This window comes from Mustela erminea, chromosome 1, assembly GCF_009829155.1.
Source record: "Mustela erminea isolate mMusErm1 chromosome 1, mMusErm1.Pri, whole genome shotgun sequence".
Lineage (NCBI taxonomy): Eukaryota > Metazoa > Chordata > Mammalia > Carnivora > Mustelidae > Mustela > Mustela erminea.
In genome coordinates this window covers 63,340,869-63,353,073 of record NC_045614.1, presented here as the reverse complement: position 1 = coordinate 63,353,073, position 12,205 = coordinate 63,340,869, and the positions used below count along the sequence as shown (strand labels likewise).

At 48.6% G+C, this 12,205-nt stretch overlaps 1 protein-coding gene across 1 annotated transcript in view; it reads left to right on the top strand.

The window, feature by feature from the left end:
• Nucleotides 1–12,205, top strand: part of ITGA9 (integrin subunit alpha 9) — a 327,258-nt gene that overhangs the window by 233,007 nt on the left and 82,046 nt on the right. The gene's annotated exons all lie outside the window — the stretch shown is intronic.

Genomic DNA, 12,205 nt, shown 5'->3' with positions numbered 1-12,205 from the left:
GGGCCTCCAGAAGACAAGAAGCAAGCTCTCTCCCCAAATAAGCAGAAAGCCTGAGCTGTGAAACCCAGATTGTTAGCACTGGGGAGGGGCCCAGGGGTGCTTCCCTTGTGAGGTCATTGGAACAGGGCAGGAAACCTGAATCTGCTGCCAAAGAAAACTCTCTGTGCTCTTTGTGAAAAGCCTGCTGAGCTCTCTTCACGAGGGGGCTGCTGCTTGAGACTCACGAATGGGCCCACTGGCTGCCAGCAAGGGGTCTCCTGGCCTTCTCTGAAGGCCTGGGCCACTCTACTTGCAGTCACACTGCTGCTTCTCTCTGCTCTAAGGGCAGGCCGTGGATCTTCCAGGCCAAGAAGACACCGTCTGACCCTTGTGTTTCTGGTTGGGAAACACCACATAGGCCGGAGTCTGTTTCATGACCTGAAATGCTGCGTGTAAAATATTTCCTTCCCCAGCAGAAGCAGCCTATGGGGTCACAGGCCCCTCTCTGCATCCTGCTCAGGGCTGGTTATGTCTGAGACGGGATGTCTGAGTCAGTCGCAAGGACACAGCTCAGGGTAGAGGAACCGTAGGCATCATGTGAATCCCTCTTTAGCCGCCGAATAACTACACGCATTGTGGCAAGTTGTCCAACCTCCCAGAGCCTCATTTTCCTCACCTGGAAAGTAGGGATGATGAGACCCACCTCACAGTGTCAGGCTTAAATAAGATGACGCTTCAAGGGCCCGAAATGAGAAAACACTCAGTAAATGTTTATTCCTTCCTCCCCTTCTGTTCTCTTCAGCATTTCCTCACCATAGCACCATTACCTTAATCTTCTATTCTGGGGGGTGGAGTCAGAGTCAATGAGGAGGAAGGCAACTTGGGGCATCCCAGGGACAGTGGAAGGCTGTGAAGGACTCCCTTATACCAGCAGCGCCACAGGGGCCCCACGACTTCAGAACATCCCTGGAAGGGGCCACCTCAGGCATCCACTGGCTCCACTGACCAAGGCCTACTCCCTCTCCCGAGGCTGTCCTCCACTGGGTGTCCTGGCGATGGCCAGGGTTTCTGAAAATCCACACTGGTGCTCCTTCAAGCATGGTCTCCTGACCCAGTGTCCACACCACCTGGGAGCTGGTGAGGAAAGCACACTCACAGGTCGTCCCCAGACCTGCTGAATCAGAAGTACTGGGGGTGAGTGACAGCAGTGCGCATCTGATGGTGACAAAGTTTGAGAACCTCTGTGCCCTAGGCAGGTTATCGCAGAGCAAATTGAGGAAGACCACATGCCCTGCGCCCTGAAGGGCCCTCTGCAGACCCGTGTCTATAAGGCGGTACAGGCCTTGGGGTTAGGCTGCCACACTGGAGTTCTAGCGCTCCATGCACCTGCCATGTGACTTTGGACACATTCCTTCACCCTCCCTGGGCCTCTGGATCTTCACTTGCAAAGCACAGAATCTCATACCTCAGAGGGCTGTTGGGGAAGCATGAATGTGTCCATTGCCATTACGTGCTTAGCACAGAATCTGCCATGTGACCAGAGTTCAGTACACGTTAATTCCGTCTCTTGTTTTTCGGGCAGCCCAGCTAGATGGAGGGTCTTATTCCTGGGAGTGGCCTTCAACAGCCTAGGATTTGTCAGCCAATGTAGGCGGCAGTGTAGAGGAAATACTTGGAAAGTCCCTCCAGAGAGCCAAGGAGCAGCCCCTACCCCATGATGGCAGCCACCACAGGGACTCGCTAAACCTTTGCAGCAAGGCTGTGGGGTAGGAATGACGATGTTTTTACAGAGGCACTTGCCACTGGATAAGTGTTTGAACTATGACGTGAACCCAAGTCAGGGTTTTTTTGGAAAAAACCCATTGTGCAATCACAAGTTGATAAGTTTCCAGGTTTGCAGGTCCTTCCCCTGGGAAGCTCTATAAAGAGGAGAGTGGCTTTAACCTGCTGTTCAGGGTACCTGCCTGGAGGCTGGTGCAGATGGGGCAGGAGGCCTCCTTCCCAAAGAGGGCAAAGAGAAAATGCTTAAGAACAGTAATTAAATGAGTTCATGTTTATGAGGCACTTAAGTGGATTCAAATCGATACGTGAGTCATGTAAGTCTGCCCCTTCTTAGCTTGCACCCTTCGTGTTTGGTGGGTGGAATTCTTTGTTTTAAAAGAGCCTGGTTTGCTTAGAACTGGCCTTCCCAGTAAAGCAGCCCTGCCTGGGAGGCCATTTGCTCAAAGCCTGAAGTGCTCCCACTGGTGCCAGCTTGGCATCCCCCTAGCTGGGGCACAGAGAGAGGAGGGAAGTGGGGTGTGTCTGTGATGGTCTCAGAGTTCCCTAGAGTGAAATCCAGAGATAAGGCATCATGTAAAAGTAATTTACTAGGAAGTGTTCCCAGGAAGTGGAAAAGGAGGCAAAACAAAGGTACATCATCGTTCTCAGGGGGCAAGGACAATTATTAGTTGGGTAACTTTGACACAAAGTATAGGTCACATCTCAGAGCTCCCCAGTCAGGGACAAGGGCTCTTGGGTAAGAGTTCCTCCAGGCGGGTGTGAATTCCCAAGCATTGCCATCTCTCCACGTTCACAAAGAGGTACTGGCAGCTGGAAATCAGTGTGCATGGCCACATGGGAAAAGAGACACAGGGTGTGGAGGGAGCACATCCTCCTTCCGTGCTCTGCTGTGAGCAGGGTGGGGTATGGTCAGCCCAGCCATCTGAAGTGGCACTAAAAACCAGTGTGGAAAGCAAGACAAATGAAAACGTTGTCAGGAGGAGATAGGAGATTGAGCAAAATCACCCATGAGGGAGACACCCAGCAAATGACAGAAAGAAACACACAGAGTTCTGATCAGTCCATTCCCTCTGCAGCGCCAGGGGATGGGAAGTCCTAGGGAAGCCAGTCCATTCACCTGCACCCTGCAGCTCAGCCTTTTTTTTTTATACCCCCCAAGAACTAGGAAAAATCAGAAGATCTTTCACAAACTCTAACAGGACTGAATTTTAAACCTAGCAATGAAAAAAATAATAATTAAAAAAAATAATAAAACCTAGCAATGAAAAAAACAAAATAGCCCTTCTTCTTTGTGTAGCATGAGTCAGTTTGCATAAGTGGCCAATGAACTGAAAACATTAAAACAAAGTAGAGAAATCCAACTACAATCCAAGGAAATGCAGTGCATCTCCCTTGAAACTACAAAAAGGACATATAGTTCAGCATTTAGTTAAGAGTCGTGGGTCCTTCTCAGTTCAGTGGTATAAAGAGGACTTGCTCTTGTTCTGAGTAATATTGAGTCTCAAGGTTCTCGGCATCAGGCTTTTCCTTGGTACGTGTGCGGTCTGAGGGTCCTGACATACAGCCTGAGCTCCCCTCTTTGTCCTTCCGTGGACGCTTCTACAGCTGGAGCCCGCCGCTGGTATACACCAACCACCAAGGCAGTCCCTCTGTGCCTGGCACGGAGCAGGCAAGTTTGCTCCAGACCTCCACAGCACGAGATTGACCCAACAGGTAAATTAATAGAAGAGCACAAGTCCTGCAGGGATCCGTTCTCTACCTTTTAGTCTGCTAGATGCAGTTCTGAATAAGAGGGCCCTCAGCTAGATCTTCCCAGGTTACAAATAGTATTTTTTGTTTGTCATTTCATAGTATCTTTTTTGTTTAAGATTTTCTTTATTTATTTGACAGATAGAACTAGTAGGCAGAGCAGCAGACACAGGGAGAGGGAAAGGCAGGCTCTCTGCTGAGCAGGGAGCCTGACTCGGGGCTCGATCCCAAGGTATGGGATCACGACCTGAGCTGAAGGCAGCTGCTGAGCCGCCCAGGTGCCCCTCGTAATAGCTTTTGACCTGGATGTTCTCAGCTTCTCTTCTACACAGAGCTCCATGTCAGCCCGTTGAGCACACCCCGCCCAGGCAGTCATCACACCCCGGTCTACGGGGGTCTTTCCTCTAGCAGCTGGGTTCTTCCCCCTGCCCCCACAGGCTGGGACCACCGCCTGGGAGACAACAGGGACTGCTTATAAAAGCAGTGAGGGACATTGAGGCTGCCCGAGGGGGAAGGATTAAATGAGAGAGTGAATGGAAAGACATAACAAAAAACATGCGTATCTCATACGTAAGAATTACTCTATAGGAGCTGTTTCCCATTTGAGGCAAAATAAAAAACACTTGTTCAATGAATGGATGGGCTTCCTCAGGAGCAGCAGGAGGTAGGCTCCCGGGAGCCGGCCACCATCTCTCCAGTTCTTCTCTCTTTGTAATGGCCCTGAGGGCATGGGGGCAGGGCACCAGTCTGAGAGGCTCCCATCCAGGACAGGGGAGGGCATAATGACAGGTGTCCTGTCCTCACGGGAGTTGGAACCCAGGGAAGGCACTTTTTTTTCCTTCAGGCTAGCTCTCAATCTCTTCACCTCCAAAAGGGCAGTGGCTGTCCTCGCCCTTGGGGGTCAGTGTTTCAGAAGCTGACATGGAACACTTGCTCCAGATGATTCAAAATCCAGATCTTCTGACCCTGCTTCTGCTCCTAAGAATCCCATTCTGGAGGGCAGGGCCTGCAGTTGGCATCTGTAACAAGGATCGTGACGCAGTCTAACCTTGGAGGGCCCTTAACTTGAGTGCATGTTGGAACCACTGAAGGAGCTTTCAGTAAATGCTTGCCCAGCTGTGTGCTGTGTGATTCAGTGGGTCTAGGGCAGGGCTTCCATCTGGGTCTTTTGTAGAAAGCGTTGCACACAGAAATCGTCTTTCTAGCGCCATCATAAGAATCAGGGAGAAGTGCCCGCTCTGGTGGTCCCCAGCCACCAGAGCCGGGAGCAGGACTTGGGGAGAGCAGCCTGGGCTGGAGTTCAGCCCCTCTCCCCCTCAGCCAAGTCTCTTGTGCAGGAAACAGCCCACAGCCCACACAGTTGTGCATGGGGTCTCTGGCCCCACCTGGCTCCAGTGCACACTCCAGTTAGAAATCAGTAATTGGTGTTGGTTGGTAATGACCTCTGAAGGGCTTTAAGTAAAAGCAAACTAAGGAGTGTGTTAAGATTCACCTGGAGTAGCTTGTAGAACAGACTAGGGACCTGTGGAGAGCATCCTCTAAGGGGGCGTTTTGTGCCAACCTGGGTGGGAGGAGGTTAGACCTGGAGTGTTGTGGCAGCAAGGAAAGAAAAAGGAGGGAGGGAGGGAGGGATCTTCTAAAAGATGCCGCCTAGGGGCTCCTGGGTCTCTCAGTGGGTTAACCCTCTGCCTTCGGCTCAGGTCATGGTCCCAGGGTCCTGGGATCGAGCCCCAAGTCAAGCTCTCTGCTCAGCAGGGAGCCTGCTTCCTTCTCTCTCTCTGCCCACTTGTGATCTCCTGTCTGTCAAATAAATAAATCTTTAAAAAAAAAAAAGAAGAAGAAGAAGAAGAAGATGCCTATTCTTTAAAGAGAGTCCTGAATGTGTCCAAAGGTAGCTAAGCTGATATACCAACCCGAGGGAAGAAATGAGGGGGCGGCGGCCCCCAGAGACAGGCCTCCATGAGGCCCCTGCATGCTACCTGGAGACATGGTCCTCAGGGAGAGGTCCTCTCTGAGGCCCTGTCTCTTTGTCCATGGCCAAGGCAAGTTCATCAGTTGCTGCCTTTGCCCCAGGTCAACAGTTCCCCACCCCAACTGCTTGTGGAGAGGGGAGAGGTCAGGGGACTACTGTCCATGTCATTTTATATCCCCTCCACCCACCTTGGAAACCACCAGTTCCTCTGCAGGAGAGGCTTCCTGTGTCTCTCTGCCCAGGGCTTTCTTGGCTACAGGTGTGCCCTGCAGTCAAGCAATGAGGGGCTGGAAGCCCAAGACTGTCAGTATTTCTGGAACAACTCAACCAAGGACAGGGGGATATGGAAAGATAGCAGCCCTAACTTTCTGACCCACTGGTGGCACGCCTACCCATTTCTTCATGGAGCACCCTGAGGTCACCTCCTTGTCCCAGAGTCTGCTTTCAGGGGAACCTAGATAAGGGACATGTGAAGGGGCAGACCCCCAACTCCAGAAAAGTGTGTCCTCACACAGACAGTAGTCCTCAAATAGCACTGGCCATGTCCCTCTTTTCCCAGGGGGCCGAGAGCATAAGGAAGGCAGTCTCCATGGGCTGACATCTTGTTTCCCAAGCGGGTGGGCTCAGTGTCATAGAGAAGTGCTTCTGAAACAGTCATGAGCACAGAGGCGACCGGGGCGTCTTGTTCAAATACAGACTCTAATTCAGCAGGTCTGGGATGGGACCTGAGAATCTGCATTTCTAGCTTTCTCCCAAGTGAGGCTGGTGCTGTAGGTCAGAGGACCACCCTCTGAATAGCCAGGCCCTTAGCAACAAAACCCTTTGAAAATCAGTTTTGAGTGGGCAGGAGTGCAAGTGAGTTTGTAGGCAAGAGACAAGTCTTCACTGTGAGTACATTTCTCATCGAGGTTCCTGGCCAGGATTTTAATAAGTACCCCTCAAACACTTGACTCCTACAAAACCTTTTCATCCAAACCACTCATTGTTTTTATGCCATGATGTTAAAGTCTTTCCTGTCCTTTCAGGAGAGGTCTCCGCCTTGTTGATTTTCCAGCCAGCCTATAGGGAAAAGGAAAAGAGCACTAGAAAATCAGAATAATTTGATTGGTGAGATAGAATGCAACATTGAACTCCTAGCTGGTTGATGAAGAATTGGCAAGCTCTGGGGAAAAAAAAAAAAATATATATATATATATATATATATATATATATGTATTTATTTGTTTATTTATATTTATCTAAGAATAGAAACCATGTTCAAAAAGATCTAAGAATAAGACGTTGCCTCTATTTAACAGGAGGACTGACTTCCTAGGTGAAAATCAAAGAACTTCTTCTTCAGCCTTAGAAGGTACTTAGAAGGGAAGGTCGCTTCACTTTGGGCTTTCCAGTAAGAGCTGGTTGATTTCTTTTTAGTGGTTTTTGTTTATATGCTCAAGTTCGGATCCCTGTGGTCCCGAAGGGAGCAATCACCAGCACTGGGGGAGGTGCTTCTATTTGTCTGCCCTTTGGGAAAATTTAGAGATTAGTTCTAAACAGGGTTGATGTAATGCACAAAGAAAGGAATGTTACAGGAATGAGTTTATTCAGCTCATTTCTAATTCATACTGGCTTTTAAAATGTAATCTTTTTACTCCATTTATAGCTTTCAGAGCACTTTTTTCTAAGGGCCCCAAGGACGGTTGGGGAGAAGACTGGCCCAGCTCCCCTTGGCTCGGAGAGCTGTTCTTTCTGTGACAGTTGTCCTCCCCATGCCCACCCGTAATTGGTTCAGAGCAACTTAAAGGGTGCTCACCAAATTCTGATACTCTGCATCACAGGGGAATTTCACTCTAACACTTCTGTGGCTCATCTGTCTCAAACATTTGTCCTGACTGTAGTTCCTGGTTGCTTCACCTTTTTCAGCATGGAAAGAATGCATGCAGCATATCCTGGGCCTTGGCTTCCAAATGGGGTTTTGATAAAATTTAAGAAAGGAACTTGCTTGTAGCGCCTTCTTTGCTTGATGCCTCCAAATCCCTGGTGTGTGTAGGTGATCATCTCTGGTTCCCTCGGACTGCTCAGATGCCAGCTCCTATCTGACAGGAGGTCTGTCACCACTGACCCAGCCTTGCCAGGCCATCAGCTATATGGGCATCTGTATTAAAGTCCCCATATGTTCCAGGTTCCTTAAAGGCTACTCTTGGTTCATTGAGCAATGTTCCCCACCTTTCCCCACCATGGCTTAGTTTCCATGGATTCTTTGGCAGGGAGAGGGAAAAGGGGATCCTGTCTGCTCCCTGTTTGGTATCCCACCCCAAGCCCCATTGCCAGCTAAGAACCCTTGGGCAGTTGACACAGTTACTTTGTGTTCTAGTTTCCTCCTTGGAAAATGGCATCAAAAGGGAAGCTACCACCCAGATGAACTACCTGGCACGTAGTGAGCCATTACCGAATAGGGACCGTCTGTGTATTCCATCCTTATAGCCACTAGCACTAGCTGAAGTCCTAGAAGGCAGGTGTTATGACATCATTTGACAGGTAAGGAAATGGAACCTTAAGGAAAGGACAGTTAACTGGTCTGATGACACATAGCCGTTGCAGACCTGAGCCAGTAATTAAAGCTGGGACACTAATTCGTGCACTTTGTATGCTGTAAGCCCGTGTGGTTTTCTTCTCGAGCAGGAATTTCATGGACCCTGTCCCATAGGATTCCCCTCCAGGAATAGGACTGTTTTTTCCGGTGAGGCTCAGGCTGACTCATGGTCGAGTGGGGCCAATAAAGTCTTTCCTGGGAATGAAATCTCTTTCTGTTAACTCACTGGGCCAACTTATTGGGGACCCCTGCTCACCCAGTTGATTAGAGAATTGGGATAAAGTGCTTCCAGAATTTCCCTGAATTCTAGGGGGTATAGCTCAGGGGTAGAGCATTTGACTGCAGAATTTCCCTGAATTCTGTATTCACCATGTTAACATGGAGGCTTCTCTTACCAGCTCCTAAGGGTCACACCTCTAGTGCTAGATGAAGGAAGCGGGTCTTAGATGAACATGACATTGCCAGACATGGGGACATGCATGTCCCCTTCAGTTTCACAAACCCTTGGGGAAACTAGAAAACAAGAAGTCAAATTTTAAACTTTCCCTGGCGCTGAGCCCTTGCCAGACTTTGCAGATTTGGTGCTCCCAAAGAGCACCGTGTTGGTGGTCAAATGAAGCACACTCCAGAATGAAAGCAAAAGCTGTGGGATTGGGAGGAAGGAGTCCAAAGGCCAAGGGGGCTCCCTAACTTCATTATCTGAGTCTTCCTGCCAACCACTGCATGTTAAGAACAGGGCTAGGGCTTGGCTCCCCTGGCCACACTCCCGGGCCTGGGAATGCTGAGGTATGTCTGGAAAAGAGGGAGACTTTGCCAAGGCAAGCATCTCCTGTGCCAGGCAGACCAGCAAATAGCTTCTTCTCCCAGTCCCTTCATCCGAATCCTCGACCAGCCAAGGCCCATTCATTTAATAAGTGCAAACTCAGGAGCTACTAAGTGCCAGGCTCAGTGCCAGGCACTGAGGATACAGAGGTGAACTTGCCTAAATCAGGCATGCTTTTCATCACATGTTCTAGAAAACGTTCATTGATGTTTTCCTGATCCCAAGAGTAATGTGTGTCGGGTAAAAAAATTAATTTCATTTAAATTGAATCACTCAGTCTCCAGGGAGAAGCCCTGATAGCACTTTATGGTATTGGAGTGCCTTGTTAGCTAAGGAAAAGCGGGACCGGGAAAAAGGCCAGTTCTGTGAATCTTCTTAGAGTATGATCCAAAATTTCATAGTAAAAAGAAAAAAAAATTTTTTTAAGATTTGATTGGGACTTTACTTGAACAATGAAACTAAAAATTATGGAAATAAGGTTACATTATCCTACATTTAATAGCTCTTGTAACATTGGAATTACAATGTCAAGGACACCTTAGACCCAAGGCAAAAGCTTATTTGCTTTATTGGCATCTTTATTATTTTTTTAAATATTTTATTTCTTCATTTGTCAGAGAGAGAGAGAGAGAGAGAGAGAACACAAGCAGGCAGAGCTACAGGCAGAGGGAGAGGGAGAAGCAGGCTCCCCTCTGAGCAGGGAGCCCAACACTGGGCTCAATCCCAGGGCCCCGGGATCCTGACCTGAGCCAAAAACAGATAACAAACCAACTAACCCATTCAGGCACCCACAAGAGGTCATTTTTATAATGGCATACTTTTCCAAGGGCTTCTCTTGATCTTTTTTATTTAAATCCTTATCTTTGGGAGCATCTTAAAGTGTTATCATCCAGGGGTGTTTATCAGTTAACTGATCTAACTCAGCCAGATCCAGATTTATCAGTTGCATTCTGTGGCTTGAGCAGTTTGCCATCATCACTTTCATTGATTTCATGAAAGTCTGCTGCTTTTGCAGCAAGGACTCAATTTCCCTCTGTAGTAGATTTGTACCATATTGGAATTGGGTAATCAGATGTCTGCACTGTCTGGTGATCAGGGACAATTGTTGCTCCCTAATCCGTGTTCCCAGTCAGCTGAGAGTTCAGTCAGCATGTCTTGCAACAATGATAAAGTTGTGTTCTCCAACCTAAAGTCAGGGTAAACAACGAGTGGTACATGGAAAAGGCAGAGCCAAGGAGATGCCTGATGTCAGGAACCTCTCCCACATACTTCCGGCTGGGCAGCACGTGTCTGGCAGAAGTAATAAGCAACCCCCAATAGATCACGATTTTGAAGCCTCACTGGGTCTCTCTGTGCCTACAAAGTTGCCTGCCTGGCTCCTGCCAAGGGTGTAAATGTCTCCATAACGAGCCTGGTTTTTAGTTATGCCCTGGACCTGATGTGAAACCCGAACAAAGAGGATGTTGATGCTGCTTGGGGTAAATTGCTCCCCTGATGTGCATGGTTACCGAGACTTCATAAACTACAGTTAGATGAGCTTTCTCTCGTTTAGTAGAAATTTTAAAATTTTTATCGGCATATGCATGTTCCCCTTTCATTGTCTTTCCTCACCTGGTAGCAAATGCCCCATCCTTCCCAGTGGCTCCCAGGGCCTGGAGCCTCAGCTATAAAGAGCATTGTGTGAGGTCAGGTTCACCAGAAGCAGAACCTGAGATGGGGATTTCTGTGCAAGCAGTTTATTAGAGAAATGATCTGGAAAAAAAGGGGAGTGAAGGGAGCAGAAGGGGGCAGAGGAAGGAACCCAACAATTGTCCTGTCAGCTGGAGGCTGCTTTAGCCTCATCCCACGGGGGGCTCCGGAACCTAATCCGCACAGCAGAGCCCGTCTCACCTGGAGGCAAAGGGATGGCAATCCGAGGCTGCAGAATGCTTGTAGGAGAGGGTGTTGTAAACCCCCCTCCCCCAGGCAAAGAGGCTTCCATTCAGCTGGGGGCTGTTGAACCCATGTGGTAAAGGGGTCGTAGGACAAGCACAGAACCATCCACTCATAGTGTTTGCTCCCCTCACAGCTGTAGTAGGAAAGCAGAGTATAGAAATAAATAACCCCAGGAGGGCCATGTTGGTGCTGACAGGCGGCAGAAGGGTGATGCATGAGCTCCTTTTCTATAGCACCACCAGGAGCGCGTGAGTCATGATCGTCAACCCAGCGCTCTCCAACCTAGAGAGGTCTCTGGTTTTTGCTCTCTCTGCCTTCCCCTACCAAGGTCCAACCAGAATTCTGCAATCTCTAGTAGACTGAGTAGGGTGGCAGAGAGACTCGGAATAAAGCAATAAATCCTGGCTTACACGTTATTTTCTAGCATTTTTGGAATTAACCAAAAGAATGGACTTCAGCAGTTCTGGAATAATCAACTGAAGTCTGAAGCCAAAGCCAAGTACACTGAGGTCCTCTCAGGTTCCAGAGCAAAGTTTTGAAGTCGCAGTCATTCCTTCACACCCACGCAAAACCTAAAAAAAGTCTTCAAGGCAATAAATCTTTTCTTCACAAACAGGTAGACCTTTGACTTGAATGGAAAACCTGTCTTCTGGTTTGCAAGGGATTTCCAGTGAGGCATGGAACTTCACGAAGGAAGTTTAGAACTGAGTTGAGGACTCATGTAACTTGGGCTCGGTGCCTCTGATGCCCGCAGGCTGATTAACTAGGATTTAAAGGAGCTTCTCCTTGGGCCGTTGTAGACACTGCTTCTGCAAGGAGGAACAGGAAGAAGGAGATGGGAATAAATCCCGCACAAATGAATCATGAGGATCAATCTGTGGGACATGCAGGTCCTGAGACAGCATTTGAGAACTTACCCTCTGGTTTCCTTATTGAAATTGCAGAAGCATGTCCTCTAGGTTCCAAGAGCAGCCCCTCCCACTTCCATGTAAATGTGTCTATCTGCTGGGAGGTCTCTTCTTTCTAAGTTGTGAGCTCTTCAAGGACAGGAACTAACATCCTTCAGACCTGTGTCCTTCTCACTGATGATGGTAGGTGATATGCTGACTCGGTCACCCCGTAGAAGCTCAGGGTCCATTCTGAATCCTGTACTGCTTCCACTATGTGTGTGAACTTGGCATCCATGAGGATTTGGGGCCAAAGTGCATGAAGTAAGCCTTGGAAGGAGGACTGAGGAAGAGTATTCCTGCTAGTGGAAACAACTTAAAAGAGGTACAGAAATGAAGCCAGGTAAAGGGTGTTTGTAGACTGGAAACAGAATAGAAAAAGAAGAGAATGTAGATGCTCTTTCTCTCTAGAAAATTAGAGTCGTGGAATGGGGAGGGAGACA